General features: G+C 46.5%; 1 long non-coding RNA gene across 4 annotated transcripts; it reads right to left on the reverse strand.

Moving 5' to 3' along the window:
- Positions 1-1,411: 1,411 nt before the first annotated feature.
- Positions 1,412-15,797, reverse strand: LOC115299778. Of its 4 annotated transcripts, none has more exons than XR_003912328.1 (5): positions 15,705-15,797; positions 11,147-11,248; positions 4,931-5,008; positions 1,793-2,198; positions 1,412-1,582 (listed from the first exon to the last, which is right to left on the reverse strand). It is a non-coding gene; the product is annotated as an uncharacterized LOC115299778 (long non-coding RNA). The 4 variants fall into 4 exon arrangements; XR_003912329.1 differs by lacking the exon at positions 15,705-15,797 and adding an exon at positions 11,485-11,577; XR_003912327.1 differs by lacking the exon at positions 15,705-15,797 and adding an exon at positions 11,450-11,577 and having other exon boundaries at positions 11,147-11,251.
- Positions 15,798-24,503: the final 8,706 nt, after the last annotated feature.

Raw genomic sequence — 24,503 nt, forward strand, 5'->3', positions numbered from 1 at the left:
GTAGACAGATCTTTGTACCCCTGAAGACCAATCTCTGGATACAGGCTGCCCCAGCAAAGGGGCAGGAGTTGGGTGAAGAGGCTCGCTGAAGCAGAGGCAACTAGCAGAGAGGGCTGACAGCCGAGGGCTATCAGGCAACAGCGCTCCCAGCTGCTGGAGGAGTAAACCCTGAGTGGGACCCGGGGTACAGCATTGGGACTACTCTGAACCCAGTCCTACCTCCTATTAACTGTGCGCCCCTGGGTAAGTCAGTCATGCCCTCTCAGCCTTAGTTTCCTGATCTGTAAAGGAGAAGTAACAATAATGCCCCCCTTGTAGGGGTGTCGTGAAGATGAAGTGAAATAATAATGGGATGCACCTTAAGACACAACCTGGCACCTAATAAGCACTGGGTGTTTTTGTAGCTATAAAAAGCTTAGGGCTAATATGAGAAAGCTAAGACTAAACTATAGGCTACAACAGAAAGAGTTGCTGAGTGTGGTCAGTGGGAACTTAGAGCAGGGGTGAATTTCAGGGGAACAAAGAACAGTATCGAAGAAGACATGGTCAACAGACACGTAGAATTTAGAACGATGCAACAGGAGGGGATGGCATCCAGGTAACACATTCACAAGAAGAAAGGCCCAAGAAGCAGACGGGGCATTTGCAGGGCAGCGAGGAAGTCGTCCCGGCTGCGACAGTGTCCTGCCCAGAAGCTGGCTGGGTGGAGAGTGCGTCATGGAGAGTGGGTCCTGGAGGCTGAAAAACCCGGCCGATACAGCTGCTCTGGAAACCCCAACAGACCATGATACAGTCGGGCTCGGAAGCAGTGTGAGCGGCATCCCTGAGGACTCACACATCTGGGCAGGAGAGGGGAAGGGCGGAGGGTGGAGACAGGGAAGAGAGGAGGACCAGGACACCGAGGAAAGAAACATGCCAAGGAGAGAGAAGGCTGGGATTAAAAGCCAATCCAGAGAAAACGGAAATGAAGAAGAAATGTGGACTAGTGCTTTAAGAAATGATGGTCTTTCAATTTCAGAAGCTCCAATACAAAGAATTAGTGTGGTCGAAACAAAATAACAATAATAGTTTAGAGCTAGGTCAGCTATGTTACTTCCTCAGGAAGCAATACAAATATACTTATTAAGAGGCCCAATGTTTTGCTATATTATAAATAGTCCTAAATTAATGTCCCTTCCCAAAATGCGTACTTTTCCAACAGGTGCAATATGACACCATCTGCCCAACAAAGACTCTAAATGTCACTAACTTCATAAGAAAATGTAATTGGCTGTTTAGGACCCTAGTTTATTATGATGATATTTAATAATTTGTACTTATAGAGCATGTAGGTGCATAAAATGAATTATAAATGTTAACTCTCTAACTCACACAATAACTCCTTAGCAAGACAGGAAACACGACAACTCCCTCTTTTAACAGATCTTTTCATTCAACAAACTGTTATTGGGCTCCTGCACGCTAGGCATTGTAATGATGCACAAATCTGGCTATGTGAAGTTTGAGCGCCTTGCTCCCCAGGCAGAAATGAGAGCCTCCCAATGGCGCTTCCTCTCCGAGGTCCTTGGGCCCAGCACTGCACCTGGAAAAAGAGAGTCATTTCATAAATGTGTGCAGATTTTTAAAAAATTAAATACCCCAAATTAGCTAGAGGTCTGTGCTACTGTTATTAAAAACATAACCCCAGGGACTTTTGGCCTCTGCGCCCTTGCTGCTGCTGGACCCCACTTCCTGTGGAACTTGCATCTCCGCGTGCTCTTCAGCTCTTCGACATGGTGAAACATTCACTCACCCGCCGACGGTGCAAAACACGCCGTTTCTATAGCCCTTTGCATTTACCGGGGAAGAGGTCGAGACCGGGCCCCACGCTGAGATTTGCTTTTTTCATAAAGATTTTGGCTTCTACGAAGATTTTTATACTGAGTGGAAAAATCGAATTCTGCATCTAGAAATCACTCCAAGTCCATATCCTCTTGTTAGTCCGAGATGGGCGTGGGAAAGTTCCACTTGGCAGTCCTGACGGATAACGAGGTCCCGACTACTATCTGATGGTCAGCAGAGAATAGGCGTGATCTGGACCCCTGGACTTCTCTCTTGCTCGGGTCTGAATCTCCAGCAAGATTCTCCACAAGGTGTCTGGTGGTTTAATCCTCTCTCCCAGGGTCCAAAACAAACCTATCAGGTGCCACTCCAAAATCCTGGTGAAATGGAGAAAAAGATGAAGTGGCAAGTTTGTGCCCAAATCCTGTACTTTCCCCCCTCCCACATCCCAGAGTGGGTGCCATCAAAGAGCTGGACTGCCCATATCAGGAAGGGGTCCCTTTGCTCTCAGAACTAAGGTCACAGTGACACGGGGCCTAGTCAGGAAGCAGAATCTCTCCAAGGGAGGCGCAAAGTGACACCAAAAGGTCCAGGTGGCCCTCCCCAAGGCTGAAGCTTTTGCCCTTGGGACAGTGACGGCAGAAGATCCTCAAATGTCAAGATTCAGGCCCCAGGTGCTCGCTAGGCCAAAATACACCCTAAATAAGTACAGGCCATTTCACTTATACAGGTTATCATTTCTGTCCACCGTTCACCCCCCGACGTTCTCAGTGAATGACCGTCTACACTTCCTGCTCTCTGAAGACCTTCCAACCGTTTACACGTAGACAGTGTATCTGAAGAGGGCCAGAGAAATCCAAAGAAGAGAACTTGCTTCCCTCATTCTTTAAAAAAGAATTGGCTGAAATTTACATAGGGAAAAAACACTCTCAGAGTTTCTTTCTTCTGCTTTTCGGGGGAGGGGGTGGCAACCGTCTGTCTACGGCTGAGCCCACAGTTGTACATGAAAGTTAATATTTCCAGGGCCCTGCGTGGGCTACCTTTCCCAGAATTCATGTTCTCAATGGGAAACTGAAATAGCGCATGAGAGTTACCCTAAGTAGATTTAAATAATTAAATTCAAAAATTCTCAAACCACTTGCTGTTTCAAATTTATTTCTTTAATAACAACTCAGACTCGGCAACAGACTGGATTAAGATTTCATTTATTCGAAATTTAAGGTATATCCAGCCCTGGGTGTTGTTTTTAAGTATTTAAGGGGAAATTTGTGCGTGGTGAAAATGAAGAGGCTGTAGCATTATAAATTCATTTCCTCTATTAGAAGCAGGGCCCCGCCTGCTCGCCGCAGCTGTTCGGGGAGGTGGTCCCGACAGGCTGGAGGGCGCGGCGGAGCAGACGACCCTTTGTTTCCCCACGAGAGGAGATTTGGCCGGCCCCACACCCTCAGCAAGAACTATTTCCTCAGTGGCGCCAGGCAGTTGGGCAGAATCATCTGGGGTGGTTTTCATGTGGCAAAGCAAAGCATCCTCTGGGATTCCAGAGAGACTTCTGAGGATCCATTTTCATCCGTGACCTCAAATCATGCCTGGTACCAGGCACCAAGGACGGGAGGCCACGGTGGCCCGAGCGAGTCCGCTGACCTCTGGAATAACCCGCCCTGACACAGGCAGCAAGGCCGAGAGCGACTCGGAAAACAGGTGTTACATGGCAGGTAACAGCCCCACGGTACTTACTATTCATGCGAACAGTTTTACAAACAAGTGAGTTTCTTATACATTCATCGCCACCCCCAGGCATTCATATTCTTTTTAAGTACGGAAACCTTAATTAGATTTTGACCACAGACCCGGATTTGACTTACCCTGACAGGGTTTCCATTAGTGTAATCTGTGGGGGAATTCACTGTTTTAACATCTGTGTGCCTGAGGCCTATCTCACATTTACGGCAAAACTCTGAAAAGCCTCCCTTGTATGGCTGTAGGTTTCCTCATGCTCCCAATTTCACAGAAGTCATTTCAGCACCAAACGGTAATTAGCAAAGGGATGGGCCTCAGCTGACATGAATGCAATTTATTGTTTTCCACGAGGCCCTGAACCAAGCAAACAAAGAACACAGTCTAGCTGTCTGGCATTTTATTAACTTGTATTGTGCCGTGCACCTTACTGAAGGGAGATCTTCGGGAGAAATTCAGCAGTTTGTGTGTGGCAACATGCAGACTTTGGAAGAATATTAATTTCAGTTCAATTAGGCAAGTTTTGTGGTACCTCGGTCTGTAATACAGGACAGCCACTTTTATAATTATCTTCCATATTAACTTTATCATCACCAGACTTTTGCATAAATGCAACCTTTCATCTTTAAAATGCCAACACTTCTTCAATTTTGGCAACCGTACAGCACTGCTAATTATTTGCTCATTATGTGTGGTTAACTGATGAATCATTAATAAATGAATGAATGGCTAATATATTTTTATGGTAATTGGAGATATAACTGATTGCAGACTTCCTTAGCTTCTCAAAACGGCACTGAACGAGCAGTGGCTGCCTAATTGTTTACAGATGATATTTATGCCCCCACCCAGCGTTTCCCACAGTTGTGGTTTATCACTGGCCTATTCTCATCAGCCCAGGGTGGCGGCTTGCCGAGGACCAGTCTGGGCAGAGGGGAGTGGGCAGCTGCACAACCATGCTTCCTTCCCTTGTGTTTCTGTCACCTCATTTGTCTCAGCTCAGCTGACACATAACCATGTATGGGCCTCGGGGCCACTTGCTAGCAATTCGAAGACTTCTGTGGATTCTCTTCTCCTGCGCGTTGGCAGGACCGCAGCCGTAACACTGCTGTGGTTCCCCCTCGTCAAAAACATATAAAGAGCTGGACGCGGACACGGAACCATGCACGCCATCCAACGGCCCCTTGCCTTGGCTGGCACACCCCAAGGAGCGGTGTGGCCAGCGGCCACCCGGCCTGGTGTCTCTGTGGGTGAGGAGCTGAAGGAGAGACCCTTTGCAAAATTTGGTTACAAGCCTGGGGTTCAATTTGCATCATGGACAGAAGTCCAGAAAATAAAGTTGACCGGAGATCCTCCACGCCAGGCCCTGACTCACCATTCCGTGGCTGGTTAGTGGGTTCGGAGGGAACTGCTGTGTCACAAAAATTGTACCCATCATGCACATCGTCACCACCTATAGGTTAAAGACAAAGAGTCTGTATTTGTCGACAATTCTTGTGGAAATGAAAGATAGAATACTGGCCAAATAAGGCTTGTTTAGCTTTGTACAAACAGACGGAAGATCAAGTTAAAAATGCAAAGGAGAGTACCAATTCTTAATTATAATTATTTAACCAGGTGGGTAGTTTCTCCTAATGAACATTTCCATGAAAACAGAATAACTAATGACAGTCTTAAAGAAGCCTTTGTCTTTCCATGTACTAATGATCACATTTATAAATATGCAGCAAGGCCCCCGTGTACATTGCTAATGATAAGTAATTAAGCACCAGGCGTGGGAAGCCAGTGAAAAGGGTCATGTTAATGCAAGAGAGGAAATTAAAAATGCAATAAAATAAGTTGCCTAGAAAAGATTAAACAAACTTCTGGCTTCTCCCCCTTCCAGAAAGAAAAGAACAGTTTCCCCGTTCTCACAGTAATGCCATGTCAAGCCATTCAACAGCTGGTTAGACAGTCAGAGGGTACAAGAGGTCCGCCTGCTCACTGCCCCCAACCCCGTTTTATCCTATTGGTTTGCAGGCAGGGGGTGTGGCTTCTAAGGGCACTCAGGTCACTGGGAGAGGAAAATGGACCCCTGCAAAAAGCAGGAGTCGGCCAGCAAGGATGGACACCTGCCACTGTCAAATTAAACTGAACTTTGGTGCCCACTTCTGCAGCATATATACTGAACTGATAACTTTGTTGTTATTGCTGATACAACACGGTTACTAAACACATGGACCAACGTGGGTTTGTCTCATCTTCTAGATGGCAAAGAGGACAAGCAGGTGCCTTTTCCCACACAGTCCAATAACCTCTGTCTCTCTTCACATTGTCTGGTTCCCCACCAGACACCCAGCTCCTGGAAGATGAGATCAGGACTCTGTGAGGAGACACCATATCCCTCCCTCACAGCTAGCACTGCACCAGACATACACTGAGCGCTTAATAAATGCTGATTGGATAAGTGAATGAATGAATGTTCAAAACAGAGCATCTCTAAACCAAGTAGCCGTTTGTGAGAGAGTCGTTTAACATCACTCCCAGACCAAGTGGCCCTCCCATGGAAAAATACTTGGGCCCAGTGGAAAGATGTGATACATTTCCTTCTCTCAGCAGGTCCTGAGCAAGGCACCTGGTCTGTCTTCCAAGAACCATCACTGAAAGGAACAGAAAATCAGTCTGCAAAAAAATTACACAGTTGGCATGAGACTCCTCTTTGGTGATTGGATAGGAATCCCAGCATTTCTGTTAAGCATTAAAGACACACAGAATGAGGGGTGCCTGGGTGGCTCAGTTGGTTAAGTGACTGACTTCAGCTCAGGTGATGATCTCATGGTTCATGGGTTCAAGCCCTGCATCGGGCTCTGTGCTGACAGCTCAGAGCCTGGAGCCTGTCTTAGGATTCTGTGTCTCCCTCTCTCTCTGACCCTCCTCTGCTCTCTCTGACTCTCAAAAATAAATAAAAAAACATTTTTAAAAAATTTAAAGACACATAGAATGAGAGGGCACCTGTGTGGCTGAGTCAGTTAAGCAATCAACTTGTGCTCAGGTCGTGATCTCTCCGCTCCTGAGTTCAAGCCCAGTGTCGGGCTCCGTGCTAACAGCTTCAGATTCTGTGTCTCCCTCTCTCTCTGCCTCTACCCTGCTGGCAGTCTGTCGCTCTCAAAAATAAACAAACGTTTTTTTTTTTTTTTAATTTTAATAAAAAACAGGAAAAAAATGAGTAAGTGGCCTTCTTGGCCAAAGTATGAAGACTCGTATCTGGATCACCAATACTCTTAAATAACAGCAATCTTGACTCTGTTTTTAAAGTGTCTTAGTGAAGCTCTTAAACCACTGAAGATTTTTTTTTCTTTCTTTCAAACATTTCAAACTCGCTGATTTCCAGTCTCTCAAGGCTCCCACATCCCCTTACTCTTCTGTCTGGTTAATCCCTCAGTGAAGGGAATCTAATTTTCTGCCGCTGCAGTCCAGGGTTAACAAGAAGGCAACCTTGATCTGAAGAAAACAGCAGCTCCAAACAAAAATTAAACCATGGTTGGGTATTTTGGGTAGTGTTTCCTTTTCATTTTTACCCCCTCTTCTTTTTTTTCTTAAACGAGTTCTAAGAAGCAAGTCATAAGGCAGAAAATCCAAGGCTTGGATCTTCCTGGCCTGTTTTAATAGTCCTTCTGAATTCAAATGAACCATTTCCTTTTACATAAAATCTTCAACAAGGCCACACTTCTTTTGTTATCAGAGTGTTGTCATCGGCAAAGTCTGCTCGGCTCTCATAAAGGCAATTTAGTACCTGACGGGCAAGCGATGCCCGCGTGCGGGCCTAGATCTGCCTCGCAAATAAGGGGTCCCGGCGGGGTGAGTGGGGGGACTCCGGGGAGGACGGCCGGCTGCGGGGACACGTAAGGTGCATCTTTCACCAACTTCTCCGGCGGGGCCTCGGGGCCTGGGGCAGCCGGCGCTCTCCTCCCGGGAGAGTCCGCCCGCACGGCAGGGACGCTCGGCAAGAGTATCCTGACCCCCAGCGGCCGGCCCCGTCGTCAGACCCACGCCTGTCCCCTCTGCCGCAGATCCCCGGGCTCCCGGGCCCCCTTGCTTTAATTGACAATTAAAACAAACTTCAGTTCTCACGGAACCACCGGGTGAGATTTCGCAACGCGAGTTGCACAATTCAATGCCCTCGAGGCAAACCCGACAGTTTCCCCCTGAGGTTTCACTCCACACCTCTGTCTTGGCTGTTGAACTTCCCCCTCGAGTTTCTCTTCCCACGCACACCGCTCTTGTTCAAGGGCAGCCACGGAGACGGCTTCGGTACGTTTCTGAGGGTCCCCGCCCTCTCGTGCCTGGCCAGCGCGGAGTCGGAGCGCTTCCGAGCGGACCGCGGCGCCGGCCCCCAGCCCGCATGGGGGCGCTTGTGGCTCCGGCTCGCCCGCCGCCGCCGCCCGGCCGCCTGCATCACGCAACCTGGAGAAGGCTTTCCGGCCTGGAACGGCACGGAGTCTCTGGCCGGTGGTAGGGGCGCCCGACTGAGCAAGCAAAAGTGCGGCACGCTGCGGATGGTAGTTACATTGAAAAATATTTGTTGTTTATCTGAAGTTCAAATTCAACTCTGGGTTCTCTATTTTATCCGGCACCCTCACCTCCTCGTTTTGTGGTTTTACTGACCAGCAGCTGACCATTCCCTTGGATAGTCCAGGGGGCCTGGGTGCCCCCTAAGGGTTAGGCAAGGATATATATGCATATATTTATATTTATATATAAATATTTTTTTCAATAGTAGAAAAATAGAATGGAGTTCTAGTAGCCTCTCCAGAGGATCAGACCTCCCAGGGCATTGGCCCATTTCTCAGACTCTTAGTCCTGTGCCTCCTCCTCCCTCTCCATCTCTCTAGAGAGGAGGCCAGCCTTGTCCTGAAGGTTCCCTTTCCCACAGTCAGCCTTCCAGAGAATCTACCATCCGAGTCCTTGCCCACAGATGTTGAAACAAAAGTCATAACAAAGGTAAATTTAGGGGGTACTAGATTAAACCGTACCGTGGGGCAGAACTGCCTACATTCTCGACTCCTGTTTGTATCCACTGAAATGCTAAAAAGGTCAAAAACCAAGTTTTGCATTACTGTTATCTGTCTGCCATTTTAAAAAAAAAGCCTATAGCCTTGGGAATACTGTACATATCTGTTACCAACAACTCTGAAAACCACCTCTGCAAGCCTGTCAGTTAAACCAAATGTTAAATGGAAAATATTTGGCGGGATTTAAAATTAGACCCACACACATTACTTACAGATGTTTCCATGAAAAACACTTGAAACTGAACCACACCAAGTAATAAACCCCACAATGGTGTATTTTTTATACCCCAAGCTAATTTTTATTATATAAGTAGCCATATGAAGAAGGTATTGCATACTGCTTAAATTAAATACGGAGGAATGAAATCAGCAGTATCCCTTTACAGCATATGGCCCAGCAAATCAAATTACAAAGCTTTCCACATCTCATTAACTGCAATGAGTACAGTGAGTTTTCTAATAAGTCACATCTTTTTCATGTGAGTGGTGAGCAGTGACTTATTGTAAGAATTCACAGGATGACCCTTGTGCTGAAATTAAGAGCTAATCTAAAATGGGCAGGGTCATCTGGTCAAGACTGATCATAACATTTCCTCATTATTGTTTTAGTTGGCATTGAAGCATATGTTTTCCCGGTGCCCCAGCTGAAAAATGCCTTTGATAATTTCACTGACAGCAAATAACCCACACACTGCCATTTAATGAGTTCAGGCAGGATTAGCTGACAATAAAGAATATAGTATAAATGTTTTTATTAGAACTGATTTATTTTTTAGCTGCAAAAAAAAAAAAAAAGAGTAGAAGAAGAAGTCACGTGGAAATGCTGAGCTGACTTCTCCCCCTGAGATGGCCCGCAGTGGCGATGCAGGTAAAAGGCAGGAGGTGTCCTGGGGACCCAGGGCTGGCCAAGACCGTGCCTCTGGGCTGCAAATGGTGAGAGGCAAATACCAGCTGGAACCCACACTCAGATGTCGGGTTCCTCCTTTGCACAACAAGGAAAAAAACACTTCTACAATTGCTCATCATGTGGCCTTTGGCTGAGATGAATTACCAATTTACAACCTCTTGTGTTTAGAGAGAAGCAAACTGTGCTCTTCTGAGGCAAGAATCAGGAACCTAAAAATCATTCAAGCCTTCTTGTTTATAAGGCCAGAGTGAGGCCAAAAATCCATTTCCTTCTGCGCTCTAAGCCCTTTCAGTGATGAGTTTCTCACCATCTGCACTAATAAATATGGACTGGTGTGTATAACCATGCACGGAGGAGAAGGGGAGAGTGAAAGGAGTTTAAATGGTTGCAAATTGCTCTCCTGCTGAGATAACAGCAGTTTGCGCGTGAGCCTCAGTTGTTACACTTTAAGAATGGGCATTTGGCTTCTTTTCACACAGCTGTGAGAGAAGGGGTAGGTCTCTACCGGAGAGAAAAGGCGTCTGTTCTTAGGGAGACAGGCTTGCTAGTGGCATCTTGCCCAGAAGCTCTTTCTTCCCAGCTCCAACTGGAGACAGGATACACAGATCAGTCCCGGGACTGGGAGAGAGGAGATCTTTAGGACCTGTGGGGTGAGCCCTGAGATGGGGACCATTCGCCCCAAACCTCAGCAGAGACCAAAGGAATCAAAATGGAGGCAAGGCCTGAAAGTTTATGTAGCCAGCATGTTAAGAAAGTTATCCTTGGGGCACCTGGGTGGTTCAGTCGGTTGAGTGTCCCTCCCACTCGGGTCATGATCTCATAGTTCATGAGTTCAAGCCCCACATCAGCCTCACTGCTGTCTGCTAAGAGCCTGCTTCTGATCCTCTGTCCCCCTCTCTCTATCCCTCCTCCACTTGTACTCTTTCAAAAATAATAAATAAACATTAAAAAGAAGACAGTTATCCTTGAGGTCAAGATGGGCCGCTGGGAAGATCTGGAAGCTTAGGCACAAGTGGACATAGGAAAATATGTCCTGGGAAGATGCAAAAGACCACCATTAAGAAAATGGTATATGGGTTAGCAGAGCCCAGCAGTGAGCGCAGCATAGGGAAGGCTCTGAGGGCTGAGACTCAGAGGTGTCCTGCCAGACAGAAAGAAGCGACTCCCTGTTCACAGCATAATGCAATGTGCAATTCTGGGAGCTTCCAAGAGACTGTCGGTGAACTACAGAAGAGTGGCAGGAGCAGAAGAGCAGTGAGGTACAGTGCCTCCTGCACATCTGTCCATCAGGAAGTGCACTCTGGTAAATGTTAAGGAGCATGAAAAGTCCCTTCAGTCCAAACACCGAAATACATCCTCCAACAGAATGCAGCCTGCTCCCAGATGGGAATACGGAACCCGAGTCTCCTCCCTCCCCTCTCAGGTGATGAGAATATTCAGGAAGAAGGCCCTAGGAAGCCAGGAAGACTCTGAAGCATTGCATTCAAGGGAAGAGATGGGGAGCAAGAACTGGAACTGAAGCAAAGGGGCAGCCACTGAGCCCAAGCAGACAGTGGGATCAGGTTTGGGAGACAGGGGTGAGAAAGCTCACTGAGGAGGGGAGATACTGAAGAAGCAGCTATGACTCGAGTACCTGGGCGGCTCAGCCCGTTGAGCATCCGACCCTTGACTTCAGCTCAGCAGATCAGCGGCGTGAGTTCGAGCCATGCATTGGGCTCCATCCTGGAAATGGCACCTACTTAAAAGAAGAAGAAAGTAGAAGTAAGAAGAAGAAAGAAGACGACGAAGAAGCAGCAGTAGCTATGGCTGAGCCCATGGGAAAGGAAGGAGCTGTTAAGGGTGCCAAGACTTCAGCAACACCCAAGACAAAAGGCTGAGGTGGGGTGGGGGGTGGGGGTTAAATACAATCTTTAGTATTAAACATAATCCTCCTCACCCAATGCCTGATGAGAAGGAATTAGTAGTTCTCACCCAAAGCAACTATTCAGGAAAATGGTATATGGTTTGCCTGTGGTGTTCTTCTAGGTCCTCAAAATGAAACCCGTATTAGTCTCTATCATCTAATCTCACCCTTCAGTTGTAATTGAACCTGCCAAGCCGTCAGTTGCATAGACCCTGGCTACTTAACTAGAACCAAGACAAGGACAATCCCTGAGTATTGCTAGGTAACAATAACAAACTAAGATTTGCACAACTTTACAGTTTACAATGTGTTGTCATAACGTTTCTCATTTGCCCGTCATTACTTTGCTCTAAAAGGCAACTTGGCCGTAGCTAGGAAGTAAAAGAGCCAGGTCTCAGAACCTGAGTCTTGAGATTCCAAGCAGGGTGTAATTTTTATTACAGCAAATAGCTTATGTACTATTAAGATAACACAGAACTGCTCTGGCTGTAAGGGAAATATCCATGTTCTGCTCTTCAGAGAATGTATTCAGGGCTTGAGGCAAGTTTTCCAGAAGAACTCACCCTCTCCGAATTCCCTCACAATGCGTCTAAATCTAAGTGTAGGTGATGGTCTGCCTTCATTCCTCCCTGACTGGTACAGACAGGATGGTCTTGCCAAGAAGGCATCCTTAAGACAGACAATCTGTAGGACACCCCCCTCACCCCACCCTTGGTAGCTGCTTATTGACTGTGCTTGCAATCAGAGCCACAGCTTCTTTTGTGCCAAAAGAAGAACAGAAGAGGAGCTCCTGGGGGACTCAGTCGGTTAAGTGGCCGACTTCAGCTCAGGTCATGACCTTGTGGTTTGTGAGTTCGAGCCCCACATCAGGCTCTGTGCTGACAGCTCAGAGCCTCGAGCCTATTCTGGATTCTGTGTTTCCCTCTCTCTCTGCTCCTCCCCGGCTCATGCTCTGTCTCTCTCTCTCTCTCTCTCAAAAATAAGTAAACATTAAAAAAAAAAAGAACATAATAAAATCTTGTACACTTGAGTGACAGACAAAAGGGCCATAATAAATGAACCCACGTGGCTTTTAAAGAAACATCAACCAGGGAAACAGCCAGCCCACAGGCACTGGACCAGAGCCATGGGTGGTGCCCCCATATGCACCTGTGCCTTCCTTCTCTCGTGCCTTCCTCTTTCTTTCCATCTCCACCACTGATGATGCTCAGGATATAGTCACTTTCTAAAGAAAAAAGGAAACACTGACTCCTTTCTGCATTCTTGCCCCCACCTCTAGCTGGTGAGCAGGGCCCAATTGTAAAGAGGGTTCTTGAAGAAGAATAAAAGAAAGGCTCCAGATGAATGGTAAAGGTTTGTTGTGCAAGTAGATTATAAAACTTCTGCTCCAGGTAGGAGGCTTTGGAGGCCTCGTCCTCTACCATAGTTTCTAAAACTTGGTATTAGAAATTTACCCAAAGCAACCAAACATTGTACAGAATGCCCAAGGCGCACATATAATTGACATAGGCATAATGGTAATGATAGGAAAACAGCTTAAACCTGGGAAAACATTCCTCCTGTTCATATTCCTCTTTCCCAGACCTCCCAAAGGCTACCATTTGGCCTCACACTATTTCCTATAACCTTCCTTTATTCCAGAGCCAACAATGGCTTCTAGTGGTCCCACAATTCTCCTCCCCATCATCTCCAAGCCCCTGCCCAAGATGCCCCCCAAGAGCATTTCCTTCATGTTCTCTATGCTTTTTTATTTCCTTTGATGTTCCTCTCACTGACTCTGGGAAGACTTTGTATGTGTTCCCCAAACTGCAGACTGACAAAGTCTTGACAGGTACATTGTTTATGTATTGTCAAAAATTAACAACCATTGACAGGTTAAGATTCATCCACTCTTAGGGGCTGGAAGGGACACGTGAAGCAGTGTTAACATTTTGCAAAGATTTCTCTAGCTTCTGATAACTTCCATCTGTAAAGTGAGGGTTCTGGGCCTTTGTCCCTCGTGCTCTGAAGTCACCTGGCTGGAGTTCCAGTACAGAAACCTGGGCCCTCAGTACAGCTGCCTCCCATCTTGAGTCCACACTCTTCATTCCAACGTGCCGTGTGAGCACGTATACACATGAGCCAACTTGCCTGCCTTCACTCTATTTGAAAGCTCATCCATTTGAGACCAAGGAGCAATTCTTATCCTGACATCCTTAAATACCTAATATCGTATTGGCTCCTGAGTCATATTTTCTTAATTGCAAATGTAAACACTCTACCTTGTCCATATTTGTATCCACCCACCGCAGGCCACACCCCCTCCTTTGATATTTTGCATATTCAAGATGCTTGAGAATGCTTTTGAATGGCTAAATGAGTGAAGAACCTTTCCTATCTGGTTATTTCAATGAGTACTGCTTGCCAGTTGATTGGAGCTAAACTCCCTGACTTTCAAGCTAGGTTTACCTTCCAAATGTGCTCTCCCACACCGTTCTATAGCTGTATCACTCAGCAATTACACAACCTTGCTTCACCTCCATTCCTCATCTGTAAAATGGAGATAAAAATAGTACTTACCTCGTAGGATTACAAGAGAATTAAATGAGAAAACCTATAAAAAGCCCCAAGAACAGTGGCTAGAAATACATAGCAAAATTCTCAATAAATATTACTACTGTTATTTTAAACTTTATCTAGCATATACTTCATTATGTCTCACTGTGATTCTTGTTTAATTCGCTGACTTTTCTAAAAGACCATTAAGTGTGGTGGTCTGGCAGGGGGGTAGGTGTTCAGTAAGTGTCTGAAAGCACCCATGCAAACATGGGAATACTGTATGGTGGTCACACATTTCCACAGCCTTTGGACGCTCTAAATGAGACTCGTGCTCCTACACCATTCCAGATGCAGATATGGGCACTACTGCCAAGTGGTTAAGAGCACAGATGGCAAAGCCCGTGAGAAAGGACGGGAATCTGGCTCCACGGCTTTACTAGGATGTGATCTTACGTGACTTAACTTCTGTGCCACGTTTTCCTCCTCTGTCGAATGGGAATAATAATAATAGTTCCTACTTAAAAGGGGTTTTATCAAGCTTAAACAAGTGAATGTTTGAAAAGCCCCAGCATTATGTAAGAGTTAGCTGCTACCATCACCACCACCACCATCATCGCTGTCATCAACACTGCTCATGAATAAAGACAAGACACAAAGACCTGAGAGTGAAAACAGGTGCGTGGCCTTGTGCTTGGGGGTGGGGTGGGGGCAGGGATTACGTCATAGGGGTGCCTGAGTGACTCAGGTGACTCGATTTCAGTTCAGCTTTCTATTTCGGGCTCATGAGTAAGAGCCCCATGTCGGGCTCTGCGCTGACAGAGCAGAGGCTGCTTGGGATTCTCTCTCTTTCCCTCTTTCCCTCTTTCTTTGTCCCTCTCCCCACTCTATCAAAGTAAATAAACTTCAAAGAAAAAAAATAAGGAGAGCAAATTAAGTTTCATTTTGGGGGGCACCAGGGTAGCTCAATCAGTTAAGCATCTGACCCTTGATTTTGGCTCAGGTCATGATCTCACACTTCTGAGTTTGAGCCGCGCATAGGGCTTCTCCACTTCAAACAGCAGAACCTGCTTGAGATTCTCTCTATCTTCCTCTCCCTCAGTACCTCTCCCACTCTATCTCCAAATAAATAAATAAGTAAATAAATAAATAAATAAGTAAACATTAAAAAAAAAAAAGAACATTGTGCCACAAATACAGAGGACCTGTGGGCTGGCTGAACGACAGCGCTCAAAAGAAACATGAAGCTGTGTCCTGACAACCTAGCTGTCGTGAATACACTGCTGGGATATTTTAGGTTCACACACTCAAGGCCATACTTGAGGATAGCGAGCCTGGGGGAGGGTTTTCAGAATGGTGCCTGACTGGCAAAAGGCAAACCCTGCCTGGCCCTCCATCTCCCATCACAAAGCGGCGCTCCCATCAGGTGGGGCACACCTGCGGCCCAGCACCCTCCTGGCGTCTTGTGGCTGCCACCTCTCTTCCCTCCTGGCCAGCTCCTCCTGACCTGGCTCATCCCATCACCCTCCAGTTCAAAGACCTTCCAGAAACCCAGGGTGGCCATTCTCTACTTTGTTGCGGTGCCTCCAAAGCCGTGGGGCTCAGGAAAGCCCAGCTGCCAAGACAGCAGTGATCCTCTGACCTCGTGTCACCGACGCTGGGCTGTGGGGCCCCCGGATGTCCAGGAGGGCAGCCACCAGACTCCTCCCAAGCTCCCCGCCCACTTCCAGCGGGAAGCGCAGGACAGCCCCACCTGCGGGAGTAGAAGGGCATCCTCAGCTCTGGGAAGACGTGGGGCTCTCCGTGGCTCCAGGAAACTTCAGGAAAAGCCATCTTAGGTCTCAGTGCAACTGAAGAGCTGGCATAGGATTGAAGGAAGGAGTGCAGAGAGTTTTGCTGCTTCTGTTTTCTGCCTCGTGTGCCCACGGTGGCTTCGGCGCCCCCTGCAGCCCAAAGCCGGTAGGTGATTCGCCGCTCACCTCACTTCGCCAGGGATTGATTAAAATCATTCGTGATTAGCCATCGCAGTACGATCCACCGGCCTCAAGATTAGATGCTGCCGCGTCTCACAACCCTCTAATAAGGGCCTGAAATAAAAATCACATGAATGGAATTTATCCGCCAATATACACTGTGACTTGAGAGCTCTTTTTTCAAGTCTTTGCGTAATCTAATTTATGACATGCAAATTATATTGCAAATCCTATGTCAGAGACAGAAAGGAAATCACCACAGAACATGTCGTGGTTCTGTTACTGTCAGTACCTTATTTGTTGTATCTATTCCAGATCATGACCTTCTGATATTTATTACCCCCACTCCTTACCCCCACACACAAATCGAAATGGGTCTCTGAAGACACATCATGAAAGGGTCAACTTTGCTCAAGATTCATGGCTCTTACCTAACACTACATTTACATAATCAACACTGGTGGGTCTATTTAATTTTTGCAAGATGTTAATAAATATTATTATTTATAATATTCCAAGGAATATAATTTCCTGAGGACAGCCAAACTATCACAGCAGAAATGCAGACAGAGATGCCTGGCTGCCAACAGAAGTTAAAGCATTTCATATCAGGAAGGGTCTCAGAAGGGATGCAGAGAACATGGTCCGCGAGGTTTCTCACTCAATAGATCAGCATGGAGAACGTCCCTCGTGTAGTCATGTGCTCATTGCCTGACTCTGGTGGGCAGAGTCCCTCCATGTAACATAAAATTAAAATATTTTTTAAGTTTATTTATTTTATTTTGAGAGAAAGGAGGGAGACAAGCAGAGGCAGAGAGAGAATCCCAAGCAGGCTCCAAACTGTCAGCCTGGAGCTTAAAGTGGGGCTTTGAACTCACAAACTGGGAGATCATGACCAACACCAAAATCAAGAGTTGGATGTGTCACCAACTGAGCCAACCACGCACCCCTAAAACACTTTCAAATTTCTTTTTAATGTTTATTTAATTTTGAGAGAGAGAGAGAGAGAGAGCACGCGCGCACACACACACACACACACACACAAAAGTGGGGTAGGGGAGAGAAAGGGAGACAAAATCTGAAGCAGGCTCGGGGCTCTGAGCTGTCAGCACAGAGCCTAATGCAGGACTCAAACCCATGAACCATGAGATCATGACCTGAGCTGAAATTGGATGCTTAACAAATTGAGCCACCCAGGTGCCCCTAAAACACTTTTTTAATGGGGATGATGTCCCTTGTTTAAATTGGCCAGGCAGTGGTATAAAGGACGAAACCAAAATTCTTCATGGCCTTCCCATGAGTGGCATTATGCTCTTTGGAGAGAGAGGGAAGGGAGGGGCGGAGTTACACACACTAGAATGTGCTGCGCTTGTGCCACGGCTCCTCTGGAATACAAGACAGCACAAAACCTCTTGAAGCTGATGGGAGTCCAAGGTAAGCTGCTTCACAAACACTCAGCCAATAATAAAATGTTTTGAAAAGCACTTAAGCTTAATGGGTTGAGGTGTTAGCTCAGTGGAAACGTCGGTTACTATGGAGAGGGACTGTGACAACCAGGCAAGGCAACACCACAGGGCTGGCCATCAGGAGGAGTCACGCCTCACACAGCAAACTTATCACAGGAGGGCCTCCTGTACACAGCAAGTGGCCACGTCGGGCCCAGAATGATGATGATGGTCCCATGCGAGGCGTGATCGGTACCAGGACGGTCTCCAGATCCCCTGATGCCTGTTGGCTCGAATCAGGCTTCTTGAGTCTCTACCGTCTCCAGCCCTTCTCTGGACCAGACCTTCTAGGACCTATACCGATTCTTCCAATCCCCTTCTGGCCATTTCCTCAGAAGCCAAGGACCACGCTGAGACATTGTGAAATGTATCGCCTGGATTGGGCCTACTGGTATCACAGGTTTTTGTGTTACATTCCTCCAGGATCTGTGATACAGGGCAGGCCATAGAGACATCATCAAGAATTATTTTAGTTCTCCATGACTACTCACTTGGGGATTAGCCTTTTTATAATGTTGTTTCCTATCCAACATGGCATTGCCTTTAAAAGGATTTCAGTCTCCAAATTTCCTGTGATTACATCACACCCTAAATGCTCATGTTCTAGCACCCGTGCCTTCTGGCAGCCATTCAAGTTCAGGGGCTGTGCATCAAAAGGGGAAACTGGTTCATCCTAACACCGTTTGACACACACCTTCCTGACAGTCTTCTATGGCACAAGACACTGGGAGAGGCTGAGGCATCAGCCAGCCAAGTGCCTTCCTGACCCACACTGTTGAGTCATCCGAACAGTATTCTGAATGTTGCTGTTGGCTCCACAACAACTTAATACTCTGAAATTTCTCCTTCATCAGGAGTATCCGGTCACCTAGCTTGAGATTCACAACATGCTCTGAAACAGCCTGTGTGTGTGTGTGTGTGTGTGTGTGTGTGTGTGTATTTTAATAAAAGAATAAAATAACATAATTCTTTATCTACGGAATAAAGACTTCTGCCAGCCCAGGTAGAGATGATGAGAACTAGCGTTTGATTTTTTTCTAATTATACACAGCTTTCGGATAAGGGTGGTTGAAAGGACACTTGATTCCTCTCCCTGTAGTCATGATTGCCCTGTTGCAGCTAATCAAACTCTAATTCATTACAAACTGGGACAAGAAACAGAAGAGAAAAATAAATAATGACTTCCATCAGCCCTTAAGCCCTATGGGAATCTCTGATTGAATTTGGCACCTGGGCCCTGCTAGAACGTTCCCTCCATGAGAGCAGAGGCCTAGTCTGGCTTGTATCTCTAGCACCTAGATGAGCGCCTGGCACATAGGTATCTGCTCAAGAAAGCAATGAACGAATGAATGAATGGGCGAATGAATAAACTAGGCCAGAGCCATCAAGAGCAGCCAAGAGGCCCAATGTCATAGTGGATAAAGTTTGCAATTGAGAGGAGATGCCTTGGGTTGAGTCCCAAGTCTTCTGACTGGATGAACTTGAATAAATTACCTCACTTCTCAGAGCCATTTCCTCACCATAAAATGGAAGTAACAAAAATATATATTCCACAGGGCTATTTTGCAGATTGAATGGTGAAGTTCCTGTGGAGGTATTTCACATGAAAGTAGAGTTGCCCATACTAGCAAACTGGATCGTCACCTTACATCCCACTGGCTCACTTCCTCCCCATTCCCACCACCCCTCCCTTAGCGGCATGGTTCATCACCCAGATAGCTCCTGTCCCTTCCTGATGGATTCCCTGACTTGAGCCTGGCTTCTCTACAGCCTCCTGCGGCCAATAAGCTTCATGAGTAAGTAGCCACAGCAATTGCCCTGGACCTCATGCTTGAGGTTTAAGGCACTACAGTTGCCATCTTGAAATTCTTTTTTTTTTTAAGATTTTTTTTTAAGTTTATTTATTTATTATTTTGAGAGGGAGACAGAGAGAGAGAGCACGCAAGTGTGGGGGTGACAAAGAGAGGGGGAGAGAGAGAGAATCCCAAGCAGGATCTGCACTAGCAGTGCCCCAAAATGGGGCTTGAACTCATGAACTGTGAGATCATGACCTGAGCCAAAGTCGGAAGCTTAACCGACTGAGCCACCCAGGCGCCCCGGCATCTTGGAATTCTTAATAATTTAGTGTTTTGGAAGTAAAGTCCATGAGACAATGACCTATGTGCTGAGGACTTAGGGCCTTGGCTCATACGGGCCACACCTTCCACCACCTCCTACCGCCTGGAACAGTTTCTCAGCCACCCACTTAGCTGTGTCTAGGCATCGTGGGCCCTACCCAGCCTCCCTTCTCCTTAACCCCTTCCAGTGACCACTGCCAACTCCACCAGCAGCAGGGGGCTGGGCATAGCTGTGAGAGGGTCAGGGTTGGGCGAGCAGCCCTCACAGTGTCTGGGAGTGGGCATGGTGATAGCTCTCTCCACCCTAGGCTGACAGTGCAACAGTGCATTTGGCAGGGACTTAGTGCAGGCAAGCCTTGCCACTAGTGTATCCTGACACAGACATTGGGATACCCTTGGGGCGAGGGGGCATCTTGCCTCTGGAAAGTAGAGATGCCTGGCTCCACCCGGAGGTGGGGCACAGCCCATTAATCCAGCAGCTCCTGGCGTTGGGACCCCAGAAGCTAGTGACCATACATGTCCCAGTCTTGGGGTAGGGCCCCAGGATTCTGTGAAGGTCTGCACTTGCCTCATGGGCATCCCTATGCCTGAGAAAGGTAATATTAAGTAGCAAATTTAAAAAACATGACTGGTTCAGACTACAGAATAAAGGAAAAAGCTCTTTTTTTTTTTAAGTACCTTTAACAGGGATTCCCTTTTCTTATTTGTGAATAGGGAGCCCCACTTCTTATTTGGTACTGGGCCCCCCGTAGCTGATGATGGCTCCCAGTATGACCCCGTAAAGCTTGCCCCTGATCATGTCACTCATCTGTCAGACTCCTTCATTACTTGTCCATAATGTGGGCCATAAAGTTCAAGGTTCTTGGCCAGGCCCCCAAGAAGACTGTTCCTTGTCTGGCACATGGTGACTTCCTTGGCCTCATTCCTTTCCCCTTGCCCAAACCCTTGCCCACTCTTCTCCTTGGCCATCTTGAAATATTAGTAGCTTCCTGAGTGTGGCTGTCATTGGACCTCACATGTTCTCTGTTACCATTCCCTTACTCCCACGTTTATCTGACAATGTCCACTGAAGCCTCATTTCCTTCCATGGCCTTCCCTGACTGTCCTCAGACCTCGAGGCTGAGTTAGGTGCTCCTTGCTGTGTTCCCACATCCACCCCCACTCCCAGGCAGACCTTGTCATGACCCTCATCTCTCTGTCCTATAATCGCTGAAGTTCCTACCTGGCCTCCCCACCAGACTCACACAATCTGGTCCTGATAACAGGGACCATGTCTTATGTGAATTTCTATTCCTACCACCAGACATAGTGCTGCTACTTTTGAGGGAAACTAAATTCAATACTGAGCCGGAAATCCTGGCCCTCTCTGTTCATTTCCTTCACTGCCTGCTTAGGGAGATGATCTGAAATAAGCGAATCATATCAGCCACTTTCTCCAGAGACGAGAGTCTTTTCAATAACAGAGATGCCCAAAGTATCCTTTTAAACCTATTTTATAGACCTACCACTTTCTAACCATGACCCTTTGGGTTTCAGCCCTTCCTTATCACCAAGCCTCAGTCACAGAAATTGGAGATAGAAAGCACTGGACTCATTTTCTTAAGGAACAAATCATTTTTTCTCTTTAGCACATTCATAAAGCTCTAGCAACTCAACCCCAGGGGTTAGGTCTTCCCTCTACCATTTTCCTATGGAGATTAATGCTACTAGGATTCATGGTCTTGGACCCAGAATTTGAACATAAGCTATTTGATCATCTGGTCCTCATTTTATAGTTTCAGGAGGCCAAGTGGCTGCCCCTGATTCTGACCCCTAGGATCCTGCTCCTTATGCTGCTCCATGTGGGCTCTTGTGAACCAGGAATGTTATTTCCTGGCTTTTAATTCACTCTTTTGCCCATCACTCTTTGAAGATGCAAAGTCATCCTTGCTTCTAGGTTTCTTTTTCTAAGGATCTCTAGACCATAATGTAATCCCGTCAAATGTCTAGTAAGCACCCCAGCTAGTACTAAATGAACCAGGATTCGGGCATTTTCTATTGTCATTGCTCACATGCTTCCCACCACCCCTCAAATGTCCATCAGGTGGCTTAGTAAAAACTGGGAAGAAGGCGGGGCTACTCATAGCCATCAGTGACAAGACAGTATAGTTTACTCACTAAAGTGGGGGAGGGCCGATGATAAAGAAACAGTTCTCAATGACACATAATATTGACACACATTCCACATTCTCCACATGCATCATCTCCCTAAACAAACCGTCTACTTGCTCATGGGGGCAGTGCAATTACTGATCTCAGGAACAACCCTCTCCTTATTCTACAACCATTCACGGATTCGTTAATAAGCTAGTAAGCTTCTGTTCCAGGCAGAGAGCAGTAGGCAAGTCAGAAGCTTTCCAAATAGTCTGGAAATGGGTAGTTTTATGGTACACATCCCTAGTCACTTTGCTAACAGCCTTGGCTTTCAGAAATGTCATTAAATATTCCTTTCAAGAAACACATGAACCCCTAAATATGGCCCTCCTCCTCCTCCCTGCCCCTCCCACACTGTCTCCATCCTTCAGCACACTCTCAACTCAGAGAAATGTGGCCAGGAGAGAGCGAGACTGTTTCGTGTGATGCAACACAGCCTGCTCAACTTTCGCATAGCAATTCAGCAAACACAGTTTTAAGCATTCAATTCTACTTCTACAGCTTCTTAAAATTCCCTGCAATATAATTATACTGATGGGAATGCAGAAAGATAATTGCTTTTAGAGGAAAGTTTCTCCTTTGTTCCATGTTCATCTGGCTTCCAGAAATGGAACAAGAGCCCTTGAACAGCAGAAATACGCATCCATGTGTCTCTAGTTATCATTTATTTACAAAGATAGACCTTGACAAATGTAATTTGTTCAATAAAATTAAAAGGATGCACGATAATTCACTTAGACAAAGAGACTTGAAAGGGGACGTCATCGTCAGCAGCGCCGTCCATCATTCCAAATGATCAGCTGACTTTGAAGAAGTGGCAGGTGCTTCCCTTTTGGAATGCGGCATTGAAATAGTATTTAGAAGGGGGGGAAAAAGAAAGAGCGCTCAGAATCGGAGCAATTCTTTATTCAGGCAATAATTATACAAATTAGATCTATGAAAGCCAGAGAATGACTGTGCCTTGAACCCTGTCTGTGTGCATAGAACAATGGGGAAATTAATAATTAAATCTATTACATATGCTCATAATTCAATACAAAAGATACCTCAGTAGTTCAAACACTCCTGTATTTTCATTTGAATAAGGCTTTCACACATTCTCCTCATTATATATGTATTATATTTTAAATTTAACAGCTTATTTTGTTGCCTTTATGTTTGAATTAATAAGGGCACACTTTAATGCACTAATGGGGAAATGCATTAGCTGGCTTTGCAGACATAACTTGGAAAAATCTCCAGTTTCCCAAGGGTGAAATCAATTTCCCCCATAACGTGTTGTCTCACAGACACATCTGGAATCTTGGAAGAATAGCTCCCCTCTACAAGCTTCTGATTTGGGCCTCTGGATCGAAAGAGGATCCCCAGAGTAGAAACCTTTGCTAAATTGAACAGACACCTCAAGATCATCTTCTGGATTTTGCAACCACTTACCCAGCTATAACATGGTTTTCTGTGCCCGGCCCATGTTATTTTTTTCAGGGAGCAAAAATAATTCTCCTATGAAAAAGTAAAGGTTTATTTTGAGTCCAATAATTCATTTTCTCTTTTTTGCTCTCTCACTCTCTCTCCCCCTCTGGCTCCCTCCATCTCCTTATTTTTAACTCTTCATACTACTTTCTGAGCCATGGAGGGTGGTGAAGAAATGGAAGTTAGAGAAGATAAAAGAGAAAGAGAAAAGAAAGTAAATCTTATGGTGAGTAATGGGCTTCGGGGCGGGGGGTGTTCACAATTGCTGAGGTGCCAAGAATGACCTGGGTTCCAGGATAAGGGGAACTCTGGTGAACAAAAGCCTTAAAGCCCAAGAGAGCAAAATGAGGGCACAAAGTGGGGGTCCCACTTAGAAAACAGGGTGAATCCACTGAGGGCTGAATACTAAGGATATAGCCAATACAAAGCTATCCATCCCCCCTGCAACCAAGAAGAGAGACAAAGACATCAGTTGCTGAGCGAGAAAGAGAAGAAGCCCAACCAAATGTTCGGATTCTGGTGCAGAGCGCTGCCAGCCCACCCGGCCGCCCAGGCACGCGCGGGGGCTTGCGGCCGCCACTGCGGTATGACAAGGAGATCCGTGCCTTCGGAGGAGCGGAGGAGCGCCAAATCCAATGATGCTAATTGCATTGCAGATTTCTAGCATCATTAGCAATTCTTAAAATTACATTTGCCCTGCTTAAGTTCTCTATTTCCAGGTTGGTATACGGAGGGGGGCAGGTCTCTGAAGGGGATACGGGTTCCGCAGAAATTCAATTGGACACGTTGGCTTCAGGTGTGCAGGTGGAGGCAGGCCAGCGGGGACTCGCAGCCCGGGAAAAATGCTTGTTTGTCTTATTTTAAATGCTGATTGCCCGGAGAATAAACAAAACCCGCAGCTAAATGGGCCTTAAAGGAACGCTGGGAATTTTGAAAAGAAAAAAAGCCTCATCGAATAACGGCTGGAACTAGCCCTGTGGGTCCTATGGTGACAAGCACCATCCAAACACCCCGAGCGACGGAGTAACTTGCATTTGAAATAGTTGGTGCAGAAATAACCACTTCGCCCCTCTTCTTTTGTTTGTTTGTATTTGAAACAAATGAATAAAATCCAGATGAATTAGTGGTTTTGCTTTGTTTGTTTGTTTCCTTAAAGAGAACATGTTTGCTCATTAGGAGACTCAACAGCCAGCTCCAGAGACAAAAGCCCCAAGTCCATGTCTCTTTTGGCAAGGACCCCTTCCCCCAGCATGCCCCAGCTCAAGCCCCTCGAGACCGCTGGGACAGGAAAGAA

The sequence above is a fragment of the Suricata suricatta genome, chromosome 8 (assembly GCF_006229205.1).
Source record: "Suricata suricatta isolate VVHF042 chromosome 8, meerkat_22Aug2017_6uvM2_HiC, whole genome shotgun sequence".
NCBI classification, from domain to species: domain Eukaryota; kingdom Metazoa; phylum Chordata; class Mammalia; order Carnivora; family Herpestidae; genus Suricata; species Suricata suricatta.